This window comes from Mastigoproctus giganteus, chromosome 1 (genome assembly GCF_048544385.1).
Source record: "Mastigoproctus giganteus isolate SK-2022 chromosome 1, ASM4854438v1, whole genome shotgun sequence".
In the NCBI taxonomy this organism is placed as follows: Eukaryota; Metazoa; Arthropoda; class Arachnida; order Uropygi; family Thelyphonidae; genus Mastigoproctus; species Mastigoproctus giganteus.
This window is the reverse complement of record NC_143575.1, coordinates 49,014,107-49,040,966: the sequence shown is the minus strand read 5'-3', so window position 1 is coordinate 49,040,966 and position 26,860 is coordinate 49,014,107. Positions and strand designations below refer to the sequence as shown.

General features: G+C 36.1%; 1 protein-coding gene across 1 annotated transcript in view; it reads right to left on the bottom strand.

Moving 5' to 3' along the window:
- LOC150090778 (uncharacterized) overlaps positions 1-26,704 on the bottom strand; it is a 144,626-nt gene extending 117,922 nt beyond the window's left edge. Inside the window, exon 1 of the mRNA XM_090372629.1 lies at positions 26,459-26,704. The gene's annotated coding sequence lies outside the window, so the exon portion shown is untranslated. The remainder of the gene's footprint in view (positions 1-26,458) is intronic.
- Positions 26,705-26,860: the final 156 nt, after the last annotated feature.

The following is a 26,860-nucleotide window of genomic DNA, read 5'->3' as shown; positions in this document are numbered from 1 at the left end:
AAAAAATAATAATAATAATAATAATAAAGACCGTATTCGTCGGCTTACAAGATACTTTTTTTTCTTATAAACACTGTACTTTAAAAAATCGCCCTGAACCTTAGAAGCCGAAAGTGGCAATATAGCACACGCGCAAAACCGAGAGTTAACGTATAGTAGTTAGCGGCCTCCGTAGCCGAATGGTTAGGGGCAGGAGTGAAATAGCACCTGCTCTTTGAGTAGACCGGGGTTCAAGCCCCTGACTGCTAAATACGGCCGGGCCGATCTGCCAACCCGCACTGGGCCAGCGTGGCAGTTTATGGTTCCGTTTCCCTCAGCATGAATTGTTGAGGAGGCTTCCATCCTACAGTGGGTTGATAATAGCTGCAGTTTTTTAGTTAGCGGATATGTAACTACTATACTTTAGTCACTTTTCAGTAATTACCAGGCTGTTGTTGGAGTAACAAGTGAATTCCAGTTATATATTTAAGCCCTGATCAATGGCAGACGCATCAAGAAGGAAAAATTATACGATTCGATTTAAGCTACTAGTATCAGTAGAATATGCCAAAGACCACGGGAACAGAGAAGCAGAAAGAAATTTCTGACCACCCCGCCTACTGAGAAGATGATTCGTGACAAGTGTCTGAATGAGTGCTGAAGTCATAGCATGATGTTAAGACTGAAATTGTGGTCAAGTCCTTTAAAAAATGTGATATAAGTAATGCAATGAATGGCGCTGAAGATTATTTATTGTGTGAGAGTGACAGTGATACTAGCAAAGAGGATGATGACGTTGAGGATAATGATGATTAAATCAGTAATGAATCTGAATAATACTAAAATAAGGGCAATAATCCTATACCTTTCTTTATTGGCTTTTGGATTTTATTTTTATTGGATTTTAAATTTCCATTGTATTAATAATTTTTTTTTCCCTTAAAATTTACCGTTCAAAAATTAGGATGCGTGTTCTACGCCGCAGCGTCTTATAAGCCGACAAATACGGTAAATAAGTTGCCGCACTCACAAATAATTATCTTATGCTGTATTATGAAGAATAAATACTGTACTTTGTAACATCGTCTGACCCATGCTACTATCGTATGCCAGCCTAACTTGACAGCATCATTCAGAACTGCCAATTCTACTGTTTTCTGTTAGATAAATAAAACACCGCGAATTAACGCCATACAAAAGAACTAAATGTTCTTTATAATCGGGATAATGAGGTTAATTGCTTCAAAAATATAACGCCATTATCCTATAATTCCCTAAGTAGGAAGATCACTATGACTTTCTCGAAACCCTACAGAGGATTTCGGAGAAAGGGATAGTGAACTCACATCAAAGCAATCAATCATTCTCAAGGCCCGCAAACAACCGGGAATTATTAAGCGTATTTACTCTGCATTTGCATCCAACTCAGTTGGTTACATACTCAACAAGTATGTAACCAACATGTAATAAACAATTACTGATTTCGATCCTGGTTTATGCAGATGTAATTTGGTCGTCATCCCAACTGTAACTGGATTCTGTTATGAAAAGAATCCCAGTCAAATTCATCAGCCTCTTCTATATTAGAAACCATCAGATTCTGCTTCAGAGACCATTGAGGCCCTCTGCAAGAGATTTAGTCTTAACCTCCTGGCATTAGCGCATAATGTTTCTAACGGTCGATTTTGGGTGTCCTACTCTTTCTGTTATCTGAGGAATGAACATGCCCGAAATGTAACTCCTGCATATCACACATCTTGTGAAGGGATCTAAGTCCTTCTTCGTCCCATTCTGTTCCAGGATATTTCCCATACATATTGGAGGGCAGTGTATATTCTTAATAATATTTAGCTTCCTTCAGATAAAGAAGACCAATTTTTATTTTGACATTAAACCATTACACTGAAATTATCGACCAAAACTACACGACTTCTTGGACAAGCTATGAATTCTTTTAACCTATCTGAGTGAAAACATATCAGAACTATATACACAAAATACAATAAATTTAGGTTTTCTCTTTTGTTTGCAAAGATTTTTTCTTTTCTCTTTGGCAAATTATCTGAACAGCTATGAAACCGGTACAAACCTGAAATGACGAAATACTATTTTTCATTTGGCGTGGTGCTTCAAAAATCTTCGATCTGTACAAAAGAGATAATTAAGTTAACTCTCAAAAGACGGGTAACAACTAGCCACCATCCATTCCCAATTGAATTTCTGAACTTTTTAACAAGCTAACTAATTAATTTGCCTCTATTTCATTTATTGCTACAACTTCCATTCTTTAGAACAGCTTTCTTGTGTTCCCTGAAAATCACAACCCAAGCAAATTCAGATCTAAAATATACGTAGTTTTACTTCGAAGAGCAATACAAGAGAAAAGACGCATTTTCGTGTATTCCACAAAATGTTCCACCAAAAATTACCACTTTTCTATATTTTAATGCACTTTACAATAAAAAGAAAATATACCCAGTACAGTATATCTTCTATTACTACAAAAATTTCTCGTGATATAACTAATTTGAATTACAGTATTTTGATTCTTGTCACGAAGACAAACCGTGTGTGTGTTGAAAATGAATGAAATCTATGTAGATTTGGTGACACGCCAATTTCTCAGTGAAAGTTTAGAAGAGTTTGAGTAGTTCAGGATTCTGTTTGAAAATTGACAAATTCTGGATTTGATTTTTGTCCTCGGACTGGAGAGATGTTCCTGTTGGGGAAATGGATTATTTATTTTTTGAAAATTGACTACTTTGGTCATATTACGCCAGTTCTATGGCTTCCTTTGTCATTATTACGGCTATATAAGTATGCGTCCAACTAACAACTTTCATGATGTGTGGGCTATAAAAAAATAAATAAATAAAATAACTCAAGGAATAACTCTTACTTTCTCCATACGCCTAACAGATTTTGCTAAAATAAAAAAAAACAACTTTAATAGTTCGCATTTTTTTTAAAATGAAAATAACCATAGTTTTTGCTGTTTCAATTTTTTTAGCTCTCAAACGTGTCGTATGGCCTCCATTTTCAAGACAAACCCTCATTAACATGATTATGAAATTTGAAGAAACAGTAAATCTCAGCGACAGTCCAAGAGCAGGACGTCCTCGAGTTCGACTGGAAACTGTCGCACAAGATATCAATCTATAGATGAACAGGCTGCTTCCAGTACTCATAGAACTTTTAGCACAAGTATGGCTTTTCGAATTGATTTTCCTTGGAGCACTATCAAGAAAGTTCTTAACATTTACGTGCATCAACCTTATCCGCGGATAAGCCTAAAGGCGTGGCCATTGCTGAATGGGTGGTGATACGTAAAAGAAACAGAACTATGTTGTCTGTTAGCAAATATGTTCTGGGACTGAAGAAGCACATTTTTAGTTGAATTGAGCAGTGAACATTCATAATTGTCACATTAATTTTCTGTTTATATACAGGATGACCACATAAGGTCTGAGGGGTTCATAAGATGGAAAGAGAGAGAGAGAATGCAATAACATTTATGTTGTAGTCTCGCGAGTTTGAACCACGGTCACTCAAAGTACATGCACGTTTGTACTATCGTATCCAGGTACGATAGTACAAACGACCAGGTTTTTTTTTTTAGTGTTTTTTCAGATAGACATAGGAACACTTATACGCATGGTTAAGGGAGGCATATTCTCCCTCTGAACGCCCTTGCACGTTTGTACCCTCTCGCTTGACCACTCAGTTATTTTTATTAACTCAATTTATTGAAGTATGCTTCATCCCTGAACAGCCTTCAGCTAGGGGGAGGTCTAATTGACTCTCACATCATCCAATCAGGTAGCCATTAGCCGAAAGTGACCATGCAGTTTTAGGACCGTTTTACACAAGCAGTACTGAAGCGGATCGCCCAATGCTTAATCTCCCAACCAACCAATAAAATTAAAGTATTTTCTTTAATTAAAATTAATGAAAATCCTTCACACTCCTTTAATTTTAATGGTTGGTTAAGGAATTAACACTGGGCGACTCCTTTCTGTAACTCTAGTGTGAAATAACCCCTTACTACTGCTTTTATCCCTGAACCATTTTTTTTTTTTTTTTCAAGGCTCACTCTTGAGTGGTGGAATGGAAGCTACAACCGTTACAGGACAATACTATAAAATCCTGCTAGAAGACAAGGTTACACTGCCTTTATGAGAGCACCATACCTTCAAAACACAATCACATTTGTGTTTTGAAGATACTTTGTTTTGCACTGATAGTAGCCAGAAAGAGTGACGAGAACCTCACGAAGCGATGGGGCCTGCTTGCCTTGTTAAGATAACCCAAGCATCTGGAGGTGGTATCGTAGTACGGAGAACGTTTTGTTGGCACGGACTGGGTCCATTGATATTGGTGGAAAGTCAAATGTCATCCAGAGGGTACCTGAATTTTGTATCAGATGTACTACACCCTACAATGTTACTTTTATCCCTCAAGGGGATGGCCACTTTATGGATGACAATGCAATAGCGGATCGTGCCAGAATGGTTCGGAGAACATGACACGGATTTCCACCATCTTTTTTGGCCTCCCACAATCATCTGATCTCAATCCTGTTTAGAATATGCGGGATATGCTGTAGAGAGCTAGTCGGCAACGAAGCCCTTTTCCTTCAACTTTGTCGCAGCTAGGCGATATTTTGCTGGAAGAATAGTTACAACTAGACCAAAACAGCTTAGAAAATCCATGCAGGGTCATACACTTGCTGTTATTCGAAACAAAGGCGGCCCGATTCGATACTGAATAAAGGTTCGTATTCTTCTGCCCATTGTGTATATTTTTGCGACCCTTGGCAAATCCACGTTTGTGTCGGGATGCACAGGTTGGGAACAATGGCGAAACTATGATAATACCAGGTCCGCCACCACAAAAGACCCTGACGGCTGGTTTGGTAGTAGTTTAAGATCACGTGAGGGCTTACAATATAGCAATACCCCGCATAGCACTGATGATTGGTACCGAAACTATTCCGTGTTATGTGAAACCGTGCTGATTGAGGTATAATTACACTGGGTTTTAATTGAATGCGTACCAGAGAAAGTCTATAAACAAATTGTAATATCCATAAACAATTTGCACTTGATAGCCAATTAAAAGGATTTGAAATTTTAAAAAAAATTGCAAAAATTTTATTAATGAAAAGGTAACATCATGAGGGATGAGGAAAAAAAGCTTTAAAAAAGCAGCTGTTTATTTAGGTATTTCAATAAAGTCTGGTGAGGCCATCTCTTCTTTTTCTCGGCGTACAAGTCTTTGTAGCATCGAATCCCATCTTGTAAAATTTGCCGTATATTGATGCTACGTTCAACATTCGGATCTCCATTCGTAAGGGCTTCGCAGGCCATGTAAACTCACCAAAAAACTTTCTCCAGTTCTTCTGTTGAAAATTGTTTTGGTGGCACTTCAGTGTTATCCACTTCAGAATTGTTTTCCTCTTCTGCATATGCAGTTTGCTCGTCAATTTCAAGGAGAGTTTTGCATCATATACGTCGCATGTTAGTCAGTGCAGTCACGTACATTGGCAGTGTCCAAAGTTTCAACTCCCAAGTCTTTTCCGACCTTCACAATGTCTTCGGCAATTATTTGAACTTGCGATTCAAAACCAGTGAAATCTTTGAATAGGACAAAACATTCTGCCAAACACAACGCATGTTGTTGGCAGTGATTTCTAGCCAAGATGCAAATATATTTTTAATCATATTTAAAGGGATAAAAAATAAATTTTGAAATGAAAAGTTTGAAAAACTATCATGTCGTCTCGTCAGGATGGAATTAAGAATACTGTACTGAACACTGTTGCAGCTGACTGCCTGAAAGGAGCTAATGTCACGTGTGCATCGTAGACAATAGAGTTAGCACCGCAGCATATATGTACCGTACCTAGGGTACGACAACGCAGCATATATGTATAGTACCTATCTAGGCTATTGAATGAGTTTTAATATGTACAGTAAATTTTTGACTTAAACTTAATTAAAACTCGCGCTAAGCGGGGTATTGCTGTATATAGTTTCGCGTCTGCTTGGGGAAAACTGAAGAAAATATAGTCACTCCTCGCAACTAGCATAGTAATTATGATCGCTGTTTTTCTCAATCGTGTGGTTAAACTCCTGGGTTCGAATCCCGTAAAAACAGTAAATTTTCGTGGGCTTTTTTCACGCCATGGCAGAGTCAGTCGATGTTGTGTGGTTTTATCTTCCAGAAATTCTGGTGTTTCATCCAGAAAACAGAACGAAGTAATACACAGACGCAGTATACTAATGCCTTGTGGTCTTACCTGAGCAGACACAGTTCATCAGTCATTAGTGTTTAGCGGGTCATTAATAACAGCTATCTCAAACAATCCATGTCGTAGTTTCCGAATTTATACAGGAAGTCTAATGAAGATGCGCATTTCGAAAAGTTCATATTAGGTCAAAACAAAAACTGTCAAAACATTTGAAACAGTATCCATCGCTGTTTCAAATGTTTTGACAGTAGCATTACATTCAGAAATTAATACAGATTATTATTAAATCGAATATACACTACAGGCATACTCCCAGTGAAAGTGTACAACAAAGTGCAGTAGTATATAGTACATGCATATACATAAGATTATATTATAAGCATTAGGTTGTATATAAATCTGGTTTAAAAGTAAATTATACAATAAAAAACAATACAATATGTACAATGATGGTATAGCTTTATCAGATCAGTCCAAAATTATGGCAAGAATAATATAAAATGTTCACTGCTTTCCTATAATCCATTACCACGAAAAAGCCATAAGAAATATCACATATAAGCAATTCATCAACTAGATAACAGGTTCCAAATAGCCCTGTGAAACATTTTCCTGTTCAGAGAAATATTAAAAGTCTTGCTAGTTTATAAGTGCCATTGTTCTTTTAAAGAACGTTTCTGGAAATCTGTAATCTTGATCTACCGGGGAAGGTAATCTTTTGTGTCGTAGTTGCGGTTGGTGCATGAGTTAAGATGGCACAGGAGATCTGGAAGACAACTTGATACAGATAAAATATGATACAGCAGCTTAAGGTCCAGAACAGTTCGCGTGCTCCTACTCTTGGATGCAAAAAAGATTACAGCTTGAAGTAGGAGCACAGATTAGGACAAAAGATTCAGTGATACAGGATTGCGTCTAGAAAGATAGTGGATGAATTTAATTTGCAATGATTCTGTTTGGCGTCTCCAAGTTGTATAGCAAGGATTCCATATCGGAGCAGCGTGTCCAATGGCAGCATATCCAATAAGTGAAGGACAGTTGCTTTAAACAGAAGCACACAGAACCGAGGATCTTTGAAACTGTAAAAAGAACAATGTGTACTAAAAATGTATGGTGTTTGTCTTGATGTATACTACTTTGTCTGAAGCTTTTTTTTTTTTTGCTTGGTTCTACATATTACGAACATGTTTATAAAAATAGCATCCGGACGTAACTGCGACACTCAGATCTTTAGTTGATCAAAAGCGTTGAGAACCTCAATACCATTCGTACTTTTAGTTTAACTTCTGTTTCGAGTAAAATAATGGAGTCACTGGTTAAAGATGCATTGCAGGATCATTTAGACAAGACTGCAACAATAATTCAGACACAGCATGGGTTTGTTAAGGGAAAGTCTTGTCTGACAAATTTGATTGGATATTATGATGTGGTTACAAAGGAACTGGATGCAAAAAATAATTTTGATATCATATATTTGTATTTCAGGAAAGCTTTTGACACTTTTGTACAAACTGGAGCAGAATGGTATAAAGGGTAAGTTGCTACAATGGATAAAATGATGATTGAGTGGAAGAAGACAGAGGGTGGTAATCAATTGGCACTACTCTTCGTGGACTAATGTTATTAGTGGAGGAATCCCACAGGGTTCAGTGTTGGGTCTACTGTTGTTTTGTATATTTATCAATGATATTGATGAAGGTATATCAGGCTTAGTGTCGAAGTTTGCAGATGAAACAAAGGTTAGCAGGGTTGTTAATGACGGTAATGGCAATGTGCTACTGCAACAGGATCTAGAAAATTTGGGAAGATGGACTGAGAAGTGGCAACTGAAGATTAACATTGGCAAAAGCAAAGTACTGCATATGGGTAGAAGTAACCCCAGAGGAACGTACCAATTGTGTGGTACTACACTTAAGGTGGTAGAAAATGAAAAAGACCTGGGAGTAATTGTGCAGTCAGATATGAAGTTTTCTGAGCAATGCAGACAGGCTGCCAGGGCAGGTCATGGGGTTTTGTCAATGATATACAGGAATTTTGATAGCAGGGAAAAGGAGGTGTCGTCCCTCTGTATAAGGCAATGGTCGGGCCATGCCTTGAGTACTGCGTACGGGTCTGGAGGCCTCATTTTAGGAAGGATGTAGATTTGCTTGAGCGTATACAGAGAAGGCAACAAGATTGGTGAGGGGAATAAAAGGATCCTATTACCAAGAGAGGCTTAAGTTCTGCAAATTGCAGCGGCTGGAGACTAGGCACCTGCGAGGTGATCTGATTGAGGTGTATAAGGCCTTGAATGGGTTGAGCGCAGCTGAATTCTGATGGGATTCTTCCACTTGTTCAGATTACGAACCCAAGGGGGCATAAATTCAGATTGAGGAAAGACAGCTGTAGAATAGATGTGCGGAAATTTGCCTTTAGCCAGCGGGTGGTTAATTGCTGGAACAAACTTCCATCTGTCGTTGTGGAAGTTGATAGGTTAAATAATTTAAGGAGGAACTGGACAAACATTTAGAGGGAATGGCTGTGTGAATTTTTTTTGGCTGATGCTACATAAACTCATACGCTTGCTTTCTTGCATCACATGCCACGATTACTATACTATTACTGGTTTTCCAAGAACTTAGTTATCCGAGATCCTGCGAACAACGTTTCATAGGGTTGACAAGACCATTTAAGGCAAACCAAGCAGAGAAAGTATGTATGGCAACCTGAAGGTTATCTGCATCGATTTGACTACTGATAGCTGAGTAAAGTTTCACATACTATTACTAATACTATAATCTTTTTATTATAGTACTGGACTGTGGTATCTTCTTAGGCCGTTGGTCAAAATCTTTTCAAAATAGTTTCTTAGCATTTCTTGAGTGCGCTAATATCCTCTCAAAACACATCGCATGAGAGTAGAAACCTGAAATCGATTAACTTGTGTAAAATGAAGTTGCCAAAGTAACTACTGTGTACATTAATATGTACCAACCGTTCCAAATTTGGAGGGACAGTACCACGTTTCCAGTACACATTCATCTAAATAGTGTTTCTCAATTTTGCACGCTTTATATAACACTCTTATTTATATCCCCAGTTTTAACATTTAAGAAACGTCATGTGTTTATCGTTAGCGACTTCAGACGCAGCTGAGAGGCCAACGCGAGGTTACAGTAGCACACGCGTTTAAAATTTTTTGTCAAAAGTCCTCCGATAACAAAATAATTAAAGAATAAACCAGTTTAGATAACAATATGAAAACAGTCTGCTTATTTATTTTCTTAGATGAAAATTCGGCATAATATCTCTGATCAATAAGGCACCAATCAAGTCAGGTTAAGTGTTTTTTTTTTTTTTTTTAACACATCTTTAGCCTTGTTTTTTTTTTATATTAAAAATTCCATTAACAATATCCAAAATTACTTGCAGCTGACTTAAAAATGCAAAATATAACTAGAGCTTAACGATCTTAATAACGGATCGTCTTCCTCAGAGCCGCAGAAAGCACATAAATATCACACAACCACTGTCAATTTTGCATTCTAAATTTATTATATTAGGGTAGTCCCCTAATATATATATATATATATATATATTACAGGACTACCCTATATACACTGGTGTTCAAAGAAAGTGCATCACCCCTTAAAATTGTAACTGTCGTCCGAATAACGTAAGTATATGGCAATATTTCTTACAGATTGCATCAGATAAGATTGACACGCATAGGTGATGATGTAATATTGCATCAGCTGTATAAGCACGCTCTGCAAGAGTTGCAGTCATTCTTCGTTTGTATCAGGATGGGGGTTACGAGCAGTTGACGCCATGAAGAAAGAGTGCTACTGTTGCTTTACATGAGGAAGGATGTTCTTCCCATCATATTGCTTATAGAGTGCCTTGTAATCAGTTGACAGTGAGTAGATTTCTTTCCAAACTTAAGAATACTGGTTCTGCTGATAGGAAAAAAGGAACTGGACGCAAACGAGTCTCTACGCTAAAACAGGACCACGTTTTGAAGCGCTTATGCCTTAAAAACCGTAAAGCTTCTTTGTCTGAACTGAAAAGAGAATGGGAAGAACAGTCCTAAGAAGCCCCTCCTCATACAAAAAAATGAAAAAGGCCCGATTAATTTGGTGTAAGGAGCATGTAGGCGATTCTATAGTTAGTTTAGCTTCATTTCTGCATTAGAAGTTCGACAGTAATGCATTTACATTTGTTACAGGTGAAAAAAATGATTGGAAGAACGGTCCATTACAACTCTTAGCTGGGTAGGAAACAGTTCGGACCTGAATCCTATAGAGAACTGTTGACATCATGTGGAATCCGCAGTTGCCAGAAAGAAACTAAAGACCCTTCATGAACTTCAGGAAGCATTAATTCGTGTTGGGAACCACGAACTATCAGTTGATTATCTTCAGAAATTGATCTTGTCAATGCCTCGAAGGTGTGCTGCTGTCATCAGGGCCAGAGGTGGTTCAACTAAATATTAGTTTGCACCTGGTGACCCTTTCATTTTGTTTTCCATTTAAAATGATAAACTGAAACAAATTGAGGGCTTCTGATAACATTTCAGCCATAATTGTCATGTTTACCAAAAGTGTTGTATAAAGGTTGCAAATGCTCATTTTGGAATATTTTGAGAGCACCTGTCAAATATTACTTAGCTTTGCCTTAACTATTAATAAATATCCTTTGTTTATATTCATATTTGTGATGCTAGTCATTAATGTAACATACCATCTCAAAAAAGGGTTAGAAATGTGAAATTCTTAGGTGATGCACTTTCTTTGAACACCAGTGTATAAATTACGGACTACCTTGTCTATACTTTGTAAGAGGTATACTACTTCTGTCGTTGTAGAAGTTGATAGCTTAAATAAATTCAAGGCGGAACTGGACAAATTTTTAGAGGGAATGAATGTGTGAAGTTGTTTTTTTTTTTTCCCTTTTTTGGCTGATGCTACATAAGCTCATACTCTTGCTTTCTTTCATCACATGCCTCTATTAGTACTACTACTTTCCCCTTTCGATCCCACTTGATTTATTTTCAAATTTCTTCTCTTCCACAGTAATGGACAAGTATAGAAATGCAGTACTTGATGCACGATCAGGTGTAGTCACCTAAAGAAATACCTGATCATGCATCAATATTTACTTTTGCTAATATCAGATTTAATTGCATATTTTCTACACCCACCCCTTTTTTGAAATATAGTCAAATTTACCCACCCTTTATCTGATGCCAGTTACCATTACTTTTATTAATTTATCATTTTGACTTAATAATTTTTACTTTACAGATCACTCCTTTCTAATTAGCTTTAAAATTCAGCCTATAATTTTACTTAATTCATCATAACATAGGATATTCACATTCTTTTTCCCTTTTCACACCTACATTTTCTCATATTTCTGCTATCCTTTTCCTTTTAGCATTCTGTGTAATTTACACTTTCATCTTCACACCTAACTGTCATATTTATTATAACATATATATATATATTCGGGTTGAAATTTTTGAATTTGATTTCCCATTAAAAAAAAATGCAGCAGATTAGACAAATTTTAAATTTTTAAAAATTTAAATTCATAAGATCTGAACAATAATACTTAGACAATTTTAACATCAAATTCAAAAATTTCAGCCCAAATATAACAAAAAATGTCTATATGACAAATGGCCTAAATCTAAAAATAAGCAGGGTAAGATAGGGGTGGGGGTTGAAAAGTTCGTGGCCTGAGTATGAAAGGGTAGTGGTAAAGTGGTTAAAATTCCTGTACTTAAGGTTGTTATTGTTATTTGGTTTTTTTAGGAGCATTAGCAACTAAGGCCATATTGCTGCAGGAATATGCGGTGGTCATTCCCTGACCTTTCCGCATACTCCGTATTTGGTGGTGACGGGCTCAAACCCTGGTCTAATCAAGAAGCGTGTGCTAGCACTGCTGCTCCTTCCCACCTGGCTACGGAGGCACCGTACTTAAGGTATAACACTACAAATAGTAACCCAACAAGTTTCATCAATGTCTTTTTTTAATTACAGGTCCTGAAATCAACAGGGTTGTGTGAATGAGGAAAGATGGACAAAAGCAGTACCAATATTTGGAAAAGAGGGCCAAATGCCAAAGACAGTTTCATGCAGATATGGTTAGAACATTGGGGAAGGATGTCCCTTCCTATTCCATGATTAAGAAGTAAACAGCAAAATTTAAATGGGAAAGGGAGAGCCTGGAAGATAACCCAAGCTATGGAAGACCTGCAATGTCCATAACTTCAGAAGTTGATAGTGTGCATGATCTGGTGATGTGTGACAGTTTGATACACCACCAGAATTTTGGACATCTCATCTGAATGTGTATGCCACATAACAGACATTCTAGCTATGAAAAGGTGTCAGCATGGTGGGTCCCAAAGTAGTTAACAGCAAATAAAAAAAAAAAAAAAACACAAGAGTTGTCAAGCCAAATGACAAACCCAACAATGTCTTTGCAAGGTTTGTGACAAAGAATGAGGTGTGAACTAATCACTTTCAATTTTATAAACTACTTACAAAGGAGCAGTACAAATAGTGGAAACAATTCTTCTCCCTGCAAACAAAGCCAAGTTGATGACATCGATTTTTTGGGATGCTGATGGAGTGTTGATAGTAGATTACCTTCAGAAAGAGCAGACATCACAGGGTTATATTACACAGACCTTGTGAGGCATTTGCATGAAAACATCAAAAATAAACACTGAAGAAAATTCAGCAAAATTCAGTCTTGTTCCACCAACAAGACAATGCAACTGCTCATGTCTGTCACTGACATGGCTGCACTGCATGAGTGCAGCTCTTAAATTTTGGACCATTCCTTACATTCACAAGATTTAGCACCAGACTTTCACGCATTTCGTAATTTGAAAGAAAAAAAAAAAAAAAATACCTGGTTGGCATTCCCCCCCCCCCACAACAGTGATGTTGCTGCTGCAGTCGATACAATTCTAGAAGCCCAAGAAAAAACTTTTTTGCAGCTGGAATCAATGCATTGCAGCATCAGTGACAAAAGTGTATTAACTCGAAAGGGGACTAGGCTGAAAAGTAATGTTACCAAACTCCTCAAATAAACCCTTCATACTCAGGCCATGAACTTCTCAAATGCCACTCATATATCCAGTGTTGAGCTGCAGGGCTTTGCAAAGGTTCTGTAGGGCCTTGGATTGACTATAGGTATAGTCAATCTTCAGTATTGAAAGCTTGTTGGACATAAACCAAATTATGATTACCACTCTCTGCAGAAAACAGAAAAACTCTACCCATATCCAATTCATTGCCTCTGCACAAGAAAAGTGAAAAATCAAGAAATCCCATCATTGAGTTTTTGACTTGTGTCACTTTTCTTGTGCAATGGCAATATATTAAAAGAACATTAGATGACGAATATGGAAACATACGTGTAAAATCTGAAACTGAAGTTAACATAAATGTAATGAAATTTTATAAACTACCTATAGAATGTTTTACTCAGACTACTGACTTAAGAGCAACTCTGAATACCCACTTGACTGTTATTACAAATTTAGCATTAGCAGTGACAAATGACATAAGAAAGCAAGCATATACAGCATCAGCAAAAAAAAATAAAGAAAAAAAGACATCTCCCACTTCACTTATTACTTCCCTCCAATAGTTTGTCTAATTCTTCCTTGAATTTATTTAAACTATCAACTTCCACATGAGATGGAAGTTTGTTCCAGCAATCAACCACCCCCTGGCTAAAGGCAACTTTCTGCACAGCTATTATGCAATCACACTTCTTCAATTTGAATTAATGCTCCCTCATGTGTGTTCTGAACAAGAATTCCATCAGCATTGGGTTTACTCAATCTGTTTAAAGCCTTAAACAGCTCAATCAGATCACTTTGCAAGTGACTAGTTTCCAGAAAGTGCAATACTTTCTGGAAGAGCACCCCTTTGTTCTGCTCACCAATCTCGTTGCCCTTCCCTGTACTCATTCCAGCAGCTCCACATCCTTCCTAAAATGAGGCCTCCACACCTGTATGCAGTACTTGAGATGTGGTCTGACCATTGCCTTATACAATGGGTTAATCACCTCCTTGCTACTAGCAAAATTCCTATATATCATTGACAAAACCCCCATGTGCTGTCCTGGAAAACTGTCTGCACTGCTCAGAGAACTTCATATCTGACTTCACAGTTACCCCTAGGTTTTTTCATTTTTCACCACCCTAAGTTTAGTACCACATGGTTGGTACATTACTCTGGGGTTACTGCTACCCATATACAGTACTTTGCATTTATCAATGTTAAACTTCAACTGCCATTTCTCAACCCATCTGCCTAACTTTTCTAGATCCTACTGTAGTAGCATACTGTCATTAACCACTCTGCCAACCTTTGTATCATCTGTAAACTTGGACATTAAGCCTGATATGACTTCATCAATATCATCGATAAATATAGAAATATTAGTGGAGTTCCTGGTGGACTCCACTAATATTTCTATATTTAACATTAGTCTACAAAAAGCTGTCTGTTGATTATCGCTCTGTCTTTTCCCACTCAACCATCCCTTTTTCCATAGTAGCAACTTGCCCTTAATGCTACACTGCTCCAATTTGTACAACAGTCTTGTATGTGCAACAGTATCAAAGGCTTTCCTGAAATCCAAGTATATGATATCAAACTTATTTTTTGCATCTAGTTCCATTGTGACTACATCGTAGTAACCAATAAAACTGGTCAAACAAGATTTACCCTTAACAAACCCATGCTGTGTGTGAAGTATAATTGCAGCCTGTCTAGATGATCCTGCATTACTTCTTTTAGCAATGATTTCATTATTTTCCCTAGAACAGAAGTTAAACTAACAAGTTTGTAATTACCTGTGTCACCCTTTGATCACTTAAGCATTGTTCAAGAGCACAAATCTGCCAGTGACAATGAAGCCTATCAAAAAATAGAGTGATTGTCATTTCTTTGGATGTAATCCAATATCCAGTCTACCTTCACATCAAACAACAAATGAAGGAAAAGTGGTATAGTCTAAATCTAGATCATATCTCCAATAGCATCATTAATTTCTGTATAAAATTATACTTGAGTATAAGATCTTTTCTTAGGAATTAGTTAAACACAATTTGCATAGTGCAAATAAATTAACTATAAATATTAATTATTTTTATTAAATTTGTGCAAACCATTTCCAATATAAAATAATTGCTGGTAAAGTATTAATGACAAAAAATAGACAAAACGTGTGAATCAAAACAATTTAAAACCTTGAAATGGTACGTGAGAATATCCAACAGGAAAACTTGGAACCTACTCAGTAAACTATCTGGCAACTCATTCCAAGCCATGAACAAAATTATATAATCATTACGTGACACTTGAAGGACACAATGCAGGTAGTTGATAACAATAAAAGACAAAACACTGTAATTTTAAAGTAACTAATTTCCATCCACAAACTATTTTTCATGGATTCTCGTGTGATACAAAAAACTGGAGATTGGGATATTTAAACAAATATCCTACTTGAATTTTTGGAAGTGCTTATAAAATCTAATAAGTTTCTAAAAATTTTCACTGAAATGTAAAATAGCATTTACTAAGTAGGTAATTTATTAAGAACACTCCAACTTACAAGGATTTGTTCCACTTCTGGTTATCACATGTTTACAACTGTGAGTATAGGCTGACAAGAGGCATCTCTAGTAGTCAGTAATGACATAAAAATGGATAACAAAGTAATTTTGAATGTGGCATGATAGTAGGAACTCAAAAGGCTTAAGCCACTATTATCCCAACAGTGCTCATTGTGATATATATCAAGATGTGTCTTAAGGACAATGGGATAGTCATCTCCTTATCCCTGCTACCAAAATTCTTGTACATCATTGACAAAACCCCATAAACTGTCCTGGCACCAATTCTGATCCACTCCATGGGCATTCCTCAATGGAATTAGAGTGGTAGAATTACATTGAAAACTTCTTACATTAACACAATTTAAAATGAAAATAATGACTAACAAACAGAGAAATAACTGTTGACGTTAATTATGTAGTACAAAGAATGGAAAAGAAAAAGATTTTTAATGCAGTATGATAAGTAGCCAGAGGACATATGCTATAATTACCCCAACAGCACCCATGGTGACATGTACACAAACAACAGTACCAAGAAAAGAAGTATATGCCCCTCCTTTCGTTGTGACATGAATTTTAATTTCTCATATTACCTATTCTTCACTAATGAATGTGGTAAAATGTTCTTACTCAACAGTTGGTACTTCATCTTCTGATCAGAATGATGGGGGAAGTGAGTGATCTAAATGATCCCAGACAACAAACACTCCACTGCAAACAGGTTGTGTTTCTCTAAATAATATCCTGATGAAACCACAGACTACAGTGACAAGTGCGTTATTGTATAGAATGGCTACAATGTCTTGTTACTCCTTGTAGAAATGTTACCACACAACTGCAGTACTCTTTTTACACATATTAATATGTATGAAAAGAACTATATATTTGAAAAAGTAATCTTGCCGGATAAATCTTGGTTGTAGTTGCCTCACATATACAACGGCCACGATACCCATCAAATTTGGCAGAGACACTGAAGGCTGGTGAGGACTGGAGTACATTTTTATTGGGGAGGCAAAGGCCCCTGATATGAATGCCTGGTTATCCAAAGCATATTAATGTATCATGCCAATGGGACCAGTACTGTACAAGAGTTGTTCTAGGAGAATGACAGTGACCTTCCTCTACTTTCTTTAACCTATACAGTCACTGGATTTCAACCCATTAAAGCATTTGTATATTTAAGTTAGGACTTCTGTATATATATATCTTACTATCACTTTGCCGGGTCCATGATGAAGCAAATTTTTACTATTTTGGATGGAACTGAAAAACTCACATAAATACGTCGTGTTCCTAATAAATTGCCCACTATATATAACACCATTCGGGGTAGATTTATGCTAGATTTCAATCTCTCCATAAAAGAAAGGCTCCAGAAATTGGTTCAGAAGGGTCCTCTCTCGGGAAGAGGGCTGTGGGGGTCCTCTCTCGGGAAGAGGGCTGTATAGGTTAAAGAAAGTAGAGGAAGGTCACTGTCATTCTCCTAGAACAACTCTTGTACAGTACTGGTCCCATTGGCATGATACATTAATATGCTTTGGATAACCAGGCATTCATATCAGGGGCCTTTGCCTCCCCAATAAAAATGTACTCCAGTCCTCACCAGCCTTCAGTGTCTCTGCCAAATTTGATGGGTATCGTGGCCGTTGTATATGTGAGGCAACTACAACCAAGATTTATCCGGCAAGATTACTTTTTCAAATATATAGTTCTTTTCATACATATTACTCACCCATTGATTTTGTTCCATGGGTTCCTGAAGGCTAAATCTGTTCCTGACTGTATTAATTTTTTGATACATGAATATTTACCCCAGGGGTTCACATCTGGTGAGTATGGGCTTGGCACACCCTTTTTGGCTGGTTCAGCATAAGCCTCAAGCTTCCTTGCACCATATGGCTAATAATAATAATAAAATTTACCTACAGCATAAAATTCAAATAACTACATTTTTTCTATCTATATATTGGATATGTTTTTCCTTACCTTTCATATTCATCTAAATATTTTCAAATTAATAAAAAATTAGATATAAGTAACTGAAACAGCAGTATTACAACTGACCCTGGTTTATTGAATTAAATAATAACATATTCACAAAGGCTACAGTTCTTATACAAAATGAATTTTGTTTAATATTATTTTTTTTTTATTTGGTAGTTGTTGGCGCATAGGCTTCTGTGGCCATAATGCACCTCCCAAGGTTTTTGCAGTACTTTGATCCAAGCCCGAGGCGGGAATCGAACCAGCAACCTTTGGGTTGCTAGGCAGGCACTTTACCCACCCGGCTAGCCCGGTCGGCCGTTTAATATTATGAATGCAGTTGTTTAGCCTCTACAGAATCACCACTTGAGACTACTTTTTAAATAGCATGCTACATCAGTATAACATATATAAATATGTAAGCACGAATTTGTATATTCATTTATTAAATGCTATAAATATTCTACTCTTAAGAGCATCTTAAACTCATTTCCCCACTTCTGACCAATTTTACAAAAGCAGTGGATTAATTTATTACAAATTATCAAACAAACAAGAGCATCTCTAATATTAAAACTAAATAAGATAATTAGTATATCTCAGTACTTTTGACCAGTGGCAGTGTAGTGAATCAAGAGACCACACAACTGGTGAGAAGGATAAGTAAACAACCCTCCTTCCAGCACAAAGAATAAAATTACTTTCTTTGTATTTCCTGGAACTAAATTCAAAAATACCAAACAAATTAATTTGTTTGGTAGCTTGAACTCATCGTTGATATGGGTGTGGCTAGGCATGTCATCTTTATATTCAAAATCAAATTTCATTTTTAAAAATCTGTTTTTTGGAATTTTATATAATTCATAAAATTATATCAACTTTTCTGAACTTCAAGCTGTATTTAAGGATATTGTTTGGCATATAAAAGTTATGTCATGCAAAACTGCATTATACTTATCTCTTCAGTCGATCTTAACTTTTTTTTTTTTTTTTCCATTTTGAATATATAACTGGTTCTTATGATTGATTGTTTTCCATACCAATAGTTGATTTCCAAATCAAGCCATTTTGACATGGATTCTAGATGGAATCCATATTTTCATGTCTTTCTAACATGCATTTCCAGTTTATAACATACAGATAATACAATGGATGTCTGTTATACTGAAAATAATCAACTTGCAAAACAATAAACATGTATTAGAACATCCTTGGTTTCAGAGGAGGTTCCCGTGGACTGGAGATATGCGAATGTATCCCTAATTCACAAGGGAGGATCAAAGGGTGACATGAGTAATTACAGACTTGTTAGTTTAATGTCTGTTTCAGGAAAAATAATGGAGTCACTGTTAAAAGAGGTAATGCAGGATCATCTAGACAAGGCTGCAATTATACCTCAGACACCATGAGTTTAAGTTTGTTTCCATGGGATGACTTCAAGATTAATGTAGAGTTTGGTCTTAGAAATAGTGTTTTCATTGCCAGTCCACCAATTGAACTAATTCAGGAGCCAGTATTCCAGGCTGAGGAACTTGGTGAAGAGTGTTGTTGGGCAGAGGTCCAATTAGTTGCTGCATAAAGAGGTATGGGATAAAGCCATCGAAGAACATATTTCTTTACGAATTTGGAGTCATGAATCCCCATTAGTTCCTGGCAGATTGCCCACATAGCAGAGTACATTTTTGATTTTGTGTTCAGGAGGTGAGTCTGCAAAGTCAGCCTCTCATCCCATACTAATCTGAGATTCTTGTGTGTTTTAACTTTTTGAATGGATGATCCACTGATGGTAAGATTGATATCATTGCATGACTTCTTCCAGGTGAAAGATATTTCAGCTGCCTTTGCTTGATTAATCTGTAATCCAATTGAGGCCAGATATTGTTTGAGTTGATGGATCTTTTTATTTGCCTACAAGGTAGTGCTAAGACCTGATTTTGGCCAGAAGATGTAAAGTTTCAGGTAATCATCATATGACTGGAAGTCAGTTTGGGATTCTAGAAAGGGCTATCATCAACCTTGTGGAACATCCCTATTAGTAATGCATGTTGCCCAAAAGCTCCGATGCAAGATGTCTATGCTCCAAGATTAATTTAATGGTGTTGAGGGTTTTCCTGTGATGTCGAAGTAATGCTGGAGAATGGTGATTAGAGCTGTTATGTCTATTTTGTCATAGCTTGATGTTATTTTCTTTGATATAAAAGTAGCCTATGTCCTGTCGTTGAGGGCTTTCTGGATTCTGATATGGTTGTCCTGGAGGTTGCTATTAGTAGATCTCCCCTTAATCACAGTATGGAGGTGTGGGGGCCTGTGATTGAAATAGTGGTCTGCAATTGCTTTTTCAAATATCTGAAGGAACCCACAGCTGATGGCAATAGGCTTGAAATCTTGTGGACTGGACGAACAAAGTACATGTTCCAGATATTTGGGATCCTTCCACTTTCTAGGATTTTATTGAACATATGGACTAGAAGGTCTATAATATATATACTTCATTTTTTAATTAGAAACAGAGGAAACAGGTTGGGACCCATTACAGCTTTCAGAGGTAGTTTTTTGACAATCTCCATCAAATGGCATAATGCCTCATTTGAAAGTGTGTTCCCTGCAAGAGACCCATATTTTCAATAGTTTATGTCATAGTACACACAGTAATCTCATGTTAATGTTTTTTTAAACAACAATAGTAACATTGCAGGATTTGGAATTGAGCTCTGTATTGATGATTCTTCAAATATCTAGGATGACTGAATTTCTGGGCATTGTATAATAATGCTGATTTGAGAATTTCAGCCACAACTTCTTGGGCAGTTGCCCACACCACCAGTACTGCAGACCCAATTAAGTCAAAGGTATGTACTAAATGTCTACCATGCCATTCATTTTTCTATCCTTCTATTACCATTTTTATAGGATAATCATAATATAATTAATGGAAATCATTAATTATATTATGATGAGTCAGAGTGCTTGCACTGTTTTTTTTATAAAAATTCTAATTCTAATGTTGTAAATGATATATGCAACAAACTATATTTTGCTTTATATTACAGTTTTGTTTTTGTTTGTATTTTTTTTTATCCTTGTGATTCATGGTTAATTTGCATTAGTAGTGGCAAACAATGCAAAAAAGCATCATTTAAGTTAGCAATTTATGATCGAAATGTTTTATTTCTTATGCTGCTATTACAATGAGCTAGAAGACACACAACACTGATTATATTTTTGTTGTAAAAAATAGATAAAATCCTTTATTACAAAACTAATTCAGCTGAATAGGCACCTAGGGGCAAGGAGGGTGCCATATGGATAGTTTCTTTTATTTCAATTTTTTTTATTAATTAATTTTAGCTGATGTGGAAAAAGCCTCAAGCTTCCATACAGCATATGGCTAATAGTAAATCATTAATAGCATTTTATTGAATTCATTTAAAATAAATATCATTAGAAAATAATGAAAAAGGAACAGAAAAACTAGCTTGTACACAAACTAATTTCAAAAAAAAAAAAAAAAAAAGAAAGAAAAATGCTTCCAGTCAAAATTACCATTACCATTAATTGAAACATATGATGAAAGGAAGAAAGCTTATACAGCATCAGCTTGCTTTCTTGCCAAAAAAAAATAAATAAATAAACCCTTCCATTATCACCCATCTGGTCACTCCAAATGTTTGTCTAGTTCAGCCTTAAATTTATTTAAGCTATCAACTTCCACAACAACAGATGGAAGTCTGTTCCAGCAATCAACTATCTGCTGGCTAAAGGCAAACTTCCACACATTTATTCTACAACTGTCTTTCCTTAATTTGAATCTATGCCCCTCAGGTTCTTAATCTGAGCAAGCAGAAGACTCCCATCAGCATTCAGCCTGCTCAAACCATTCATAGCCTTATACACCTCAATCAGATCACCTCGCAGGTGCCTAGTCTCGAAACACTGCAATTTGCAGAACTTAAGCCTTTCTTTGCAAGAGCACCCCTTTGTTCCTCTCACCAATCTTGCTGCCCTTCTCTGTACTTGTTCTAGCAACTCTACATCCTTCCTAAAATGAGGCCTCCAGACCTGTATGCAGTACTCAAGGTGTGGACTGACCATTGCCTTATACAAGGGGATAATCACTTCACCTCCTTATCCCTGCTAGTAAAATTCCTATATATCATTAACACGGCTCCATGACCTGCTCTGGCAGACCGTCTGCACTATTCAGAGAATTTCATATCTGACTGTACAAGTATCCCCAGGTCTTTTTCATTCTACACGTCCCTGAGTGTAGTACCCACACAGTTGGTACGTTTCTCTTGGGTTACTGCTACCCATATGCAGTATTTTGCACTTGTCAATGTTAAACTTCAGTTGCCACTTCTCAGCCCATCTGCCTAACTTTTCTAGATCGTGCTGCAGCAGCATACTCTCTTTACTGTCGTTAACAACCCCACCAATCTTTGTATGATCTGCAAACTTGGACATTAAGCCTGATATACCTTCATCGATATCACTAATAAATACATAAAACAACAATGGGCCCAGCATCGAACCCTGGGGGACTCCACTAATAACATTAGTTCGTGTAGAGCAGTGTCCATTTATTACTATTCTCTGCCACATCCCACTCAACCATTCTTTTATCCATTGTAGCGATTTGCCCTTAATGCCATACCACTCCAATTTGTACAGTAGTCTTCCATGTGCAACAGTATCAAAAGCTTTCCTGAAATCCAAATATATGATATCAAAATTATTTTTTGCATACAGTTCCTTTGTGACCACATTGTAGTTTTTTTTTTTTTTTGGTAGTTGTTGGCACATAGGTTTCTGTGGCCATAATGCACCTCCCAAGGTTTTTGCAGTACTTTGATCCAAGCCCGAGGCAGGAATCGAACCCGCGACCTTTGAGTTGCTAGGCAGGTACTTTACCCACCCGGCTGGCCCGGTCGGCCCACATTGTAGTATCCAATCAAATTGGTCAGACAAGACCTCCCCCTTAACAAACCCATGCTGTGTCTGAACTATTACTGCAGTCTTGTCTAGATGATCCTGCAACGCTTTGACAAGTGACTCCATTATTTTCCATTTGCATTTCTCCATGGGGACCTCCCCTGAATCTAAGGATGCTCTTATAATTATGGCTAAGGGTGGGCATGTTTACTTCCCTCGCTGCCTCCTTCAATATAACTGGATAGATTATCCAGTGGATTTTATTAAATTCCACCTGGAATCTATCCAGGTGGATTTTACATTTAACTTCAACAATTTCTCCCCCCCACTTTGCTCTCCATTATTAAAAAATCATTTAGCTCCCTGTTAGAATTTAGTATACTTCTGTTCTCCCCTTCCTTATAGAATTCCTCATGTGTGAATATAGATGCAAAATGTTCATTCAGTTTGTCAGCTATCTGAGCAGATTCATCAACAGTCGAACCATCAATACCAAATGGACCAACTTGATTCATCCAATCACCCTTCCTTCTAGAGTTTACATAAGTAAGGAAGTCTTTGTTGTTTTTCTTTGCATCCTTTGCCAAGGATTTCTCGTAATCAGCATTTGCTTTCCTAACCTCCTTTGTGAATTGATTACAGACTAGCTTATATCTACCATAGGCTTCTGTGTCACCTGATAATTTATATGCATCCCATGCATTTTTCTTTTCTTCCATGAGCCTCATTAGTTCATCTGACATCCATTTAGGTATAAATCTTGAACAGCATTTCTTAGTTGGTATGAAAATCCTGGTAGTTTCCAAGATTAATTCCTTGAAGGCTTCACATTTAGAATCCGCTGTTTAATATCATCAGTTGATCCCACTGTAAATCAGAATATCTTGTAATGGGGGATTTTAACCCACAAGTTCAAGTCAATATCTGGAAAGTTAAAATCCCCCATTACAAGATATTCTGATTTACTGGCCCACTATTTTTCTGCACAATTGTTTATTGTACTCATCAGAGTCATTAAGCCTATAACACACTCCTACTCTCATTTTCTCTTTCCCAGTGCTTATGTCACACCAGATTGATTCAACATTGCACTGTCCACCAATGTCAACTGGATGCACTTCCTTAGATTTTGTGTGTTTCTTAACTAACAGCATAACCCTTCTTATCCTTTCTGTACACATTGTGTACAAATTGTTGCTCTATTCTCTCTTAGTTAACCTGGTAACACTAAATTAAAATTTAGGTATGTCTGTTGGAAAGTCTATGTTGTCCCAGAAAACAGTTCTTCCAAAATATATTCATTTAAGCATATTTTGATTATAAAAACAAGGTCTGCCTGCATTATAATTTGCTGAATAGCATCAGTCATGGAACAATAATGGGAATTTAAAAGACATCTGATATCACAGAAGAAACTCTGTAGTTTGTCAATAATATTAATTAAACCAAACCATACTTATGAGTAAGAATATAATAAAAATATGCTTCATAGAACTATTTCTGGTGTAACACAACACATTCTTCAAGTACACCAACTGATACTCTAGTTTTACTTGTGCTGCCAAGTTGCCTTGAGACATATTTTTTAAATCATATGGCAAATAAAGCCCTGCAAACGATTAAAATAAATATAAAAAGGATAGTGGTAAAACTGATATAAGAGTACAGAAAACATTCTACCTAGCTTGAATAGTACCTTTTTTTTTTTTTAACAGCGAAATGAAAAATATTACTTAGAAACAGTGAAAAATACTAATGTACTAAAAAAAATCCGCAACTACTAGAAAGTTAACCTGCAAAATGAAGAGCAGTGAACTTCAGTGAAACAGTAACCTTCACCCAAATGAACTATATAAAAATATAATGATGCTGGTGTGCAGAAAAAAAAAGTACTCTGGGTATATTTATAAACCCTCTGGGACACTACTCCAGGCTGCTCTACCTTCACACACAACTTATGTTCTTGAGAATGTCTGAATTAAACATTGGAATAACTGGATGGAGATATGAGCACAAAATTTTTTAAAAGGCATTTACACCAATAACAAGAAGAAAGGGAGGAAACAAACTTTCAGCTTACCAGTATGTTGATGGAACAACTTAATTGACCTCAACAGAGCATGAAGGAAAAGATTCAACATACCTTTAGACTGGGTAACTTAAATAGTCTAAATATTTGCTCCTTAATTAAAATAACAGATCTGATAATTCTGAAAAATGAGGAGTTGCAAGCCAGATTTGAAAGAATGCCTATCTGATTAGTCTATAATTACCCAAACTAAGTATGTCTAATTATCCATAAAATATGTGGATGATAAAGCAGTTAAATCTGAAAGTAAAAAATCTCAGTAGTTTTTAAAAATGTAGCGGCTTGTATTACACGCACATAAAATGGCCTTATTCTTAAATGGATCAACTTCACTCAGATGCAAATGAAGCATTTATCCTACAACATATAAGACTACATAATAAAGCCAGTATGAACTATATGGATAAAATGCTTTAAAAATAAATAAATAGAATTAGTAGCCACCAACTTTTCAATATAATAAACGGTATCCTTTTACTGTAATGATTTTATAAACCAAATATTGGATGACAACAGAAAATAACTGATTCAAATTACTTTTACTGGTCCATAAAATCGGTCGCAATAAGAGATTATCATCAAAATATCGCTTGTAAATAATTGTATAATATTAAAACTGAATTCATATAAATAAATTTATTTGATTAAATAGTAATGTTATATTAATAACAAATGAGTGGCACTAAGTATCCAAATAAATTCAGTGAAACGTTTTTCCACAAGTTCATTTTGAATGAAAGACAATAAAACTGATTTGTTGAACACTAAATTGTTTTTTTTTTTATATATTTTGTCTTATTTCGTCAAGAACCACAGCTCAGCCAGCCGAACTGTTTCATAGTTAATCAATATACATATACAGCCAGTAAACTTTTTAGTCAAGCAATACCCTTATACTTATTGTAATTTTTTTGTCGTTTAAATATCATTGCATGCAATATTATCTGCTTACTAAAGTTATAAAATTTTTGCAGCATTTTTATCTATACTGAATGAAGGAAATGACATTTAACTTAAAAAAGCAAACAGCAATCAATGATAAATTATATACAAAACATATTTGCAAGCTCTTATTTAACATCAAGAATACACATTAAATGGGCATTTTAAGATTTCCTTTATATAGTGAAACTTATATTCATTCATGCAAAATATAAAGTCAGATATTTCATTTTCCTTTTCCACTGTGAACACAGCAATTTTCAATATACGATATGAAACTGATAAACAGGATGAAAATAAAGAACCTTCTTTAAATTTTAAATTTAAAAAAAAATTAGGAACATGTTAAAAGATATGGATGACTTGGAAACTTAAATATCAGCAACGAAACAATTCTCGGTTGTCAAGCTGATTCATAAAGACCGCTCATATTCTGATAGTAACATTGAAAACAAATGCTGTAATTTATCCATTCATTAATTCCACGATGAATTAGCAATCCAATCACCAAATGAAAAACAACAGAACTCACACAGGGAAATCATGTTTTTAATTTTACAATAAAAAAAAATTAAACCAAATGAACATAAACCTAATTAATTTTATTCGTTCAGGTTGTTCATCCTGTTAAATAAATCCTCACCTTTTTATATCCGCAGCTTGCTCAGAGTTGTCATGTTACCTCGCTGATTGTTCGTCTTCTCTCGATGACCCCGTCATTTCCATTTTCGTACTTTTCTAGAAAGGGGTTGATTCCTATTAATATCATAAAATGCCTCTGAAGACCACATTATATCCAACGTTTGTCCACACGCTAATCAAAAGACCACTCTCCTCCGTGCTACAAACCTACAACTGCTCAATCTACCTTGCTAGCAAGACATACACACAAAGCAGTAACATTCTGGGCGTGGCTAAAATGATAACGCGCATTCTTATTGGCTAGCTTCATATTTTGGGATGATTTTTCTTAAATCTTGTAATTAAAGGAGTTTAATGCTCTCAGAACAAGTATTAAAAGTTACAGCATCTTTGAATTTCAGAA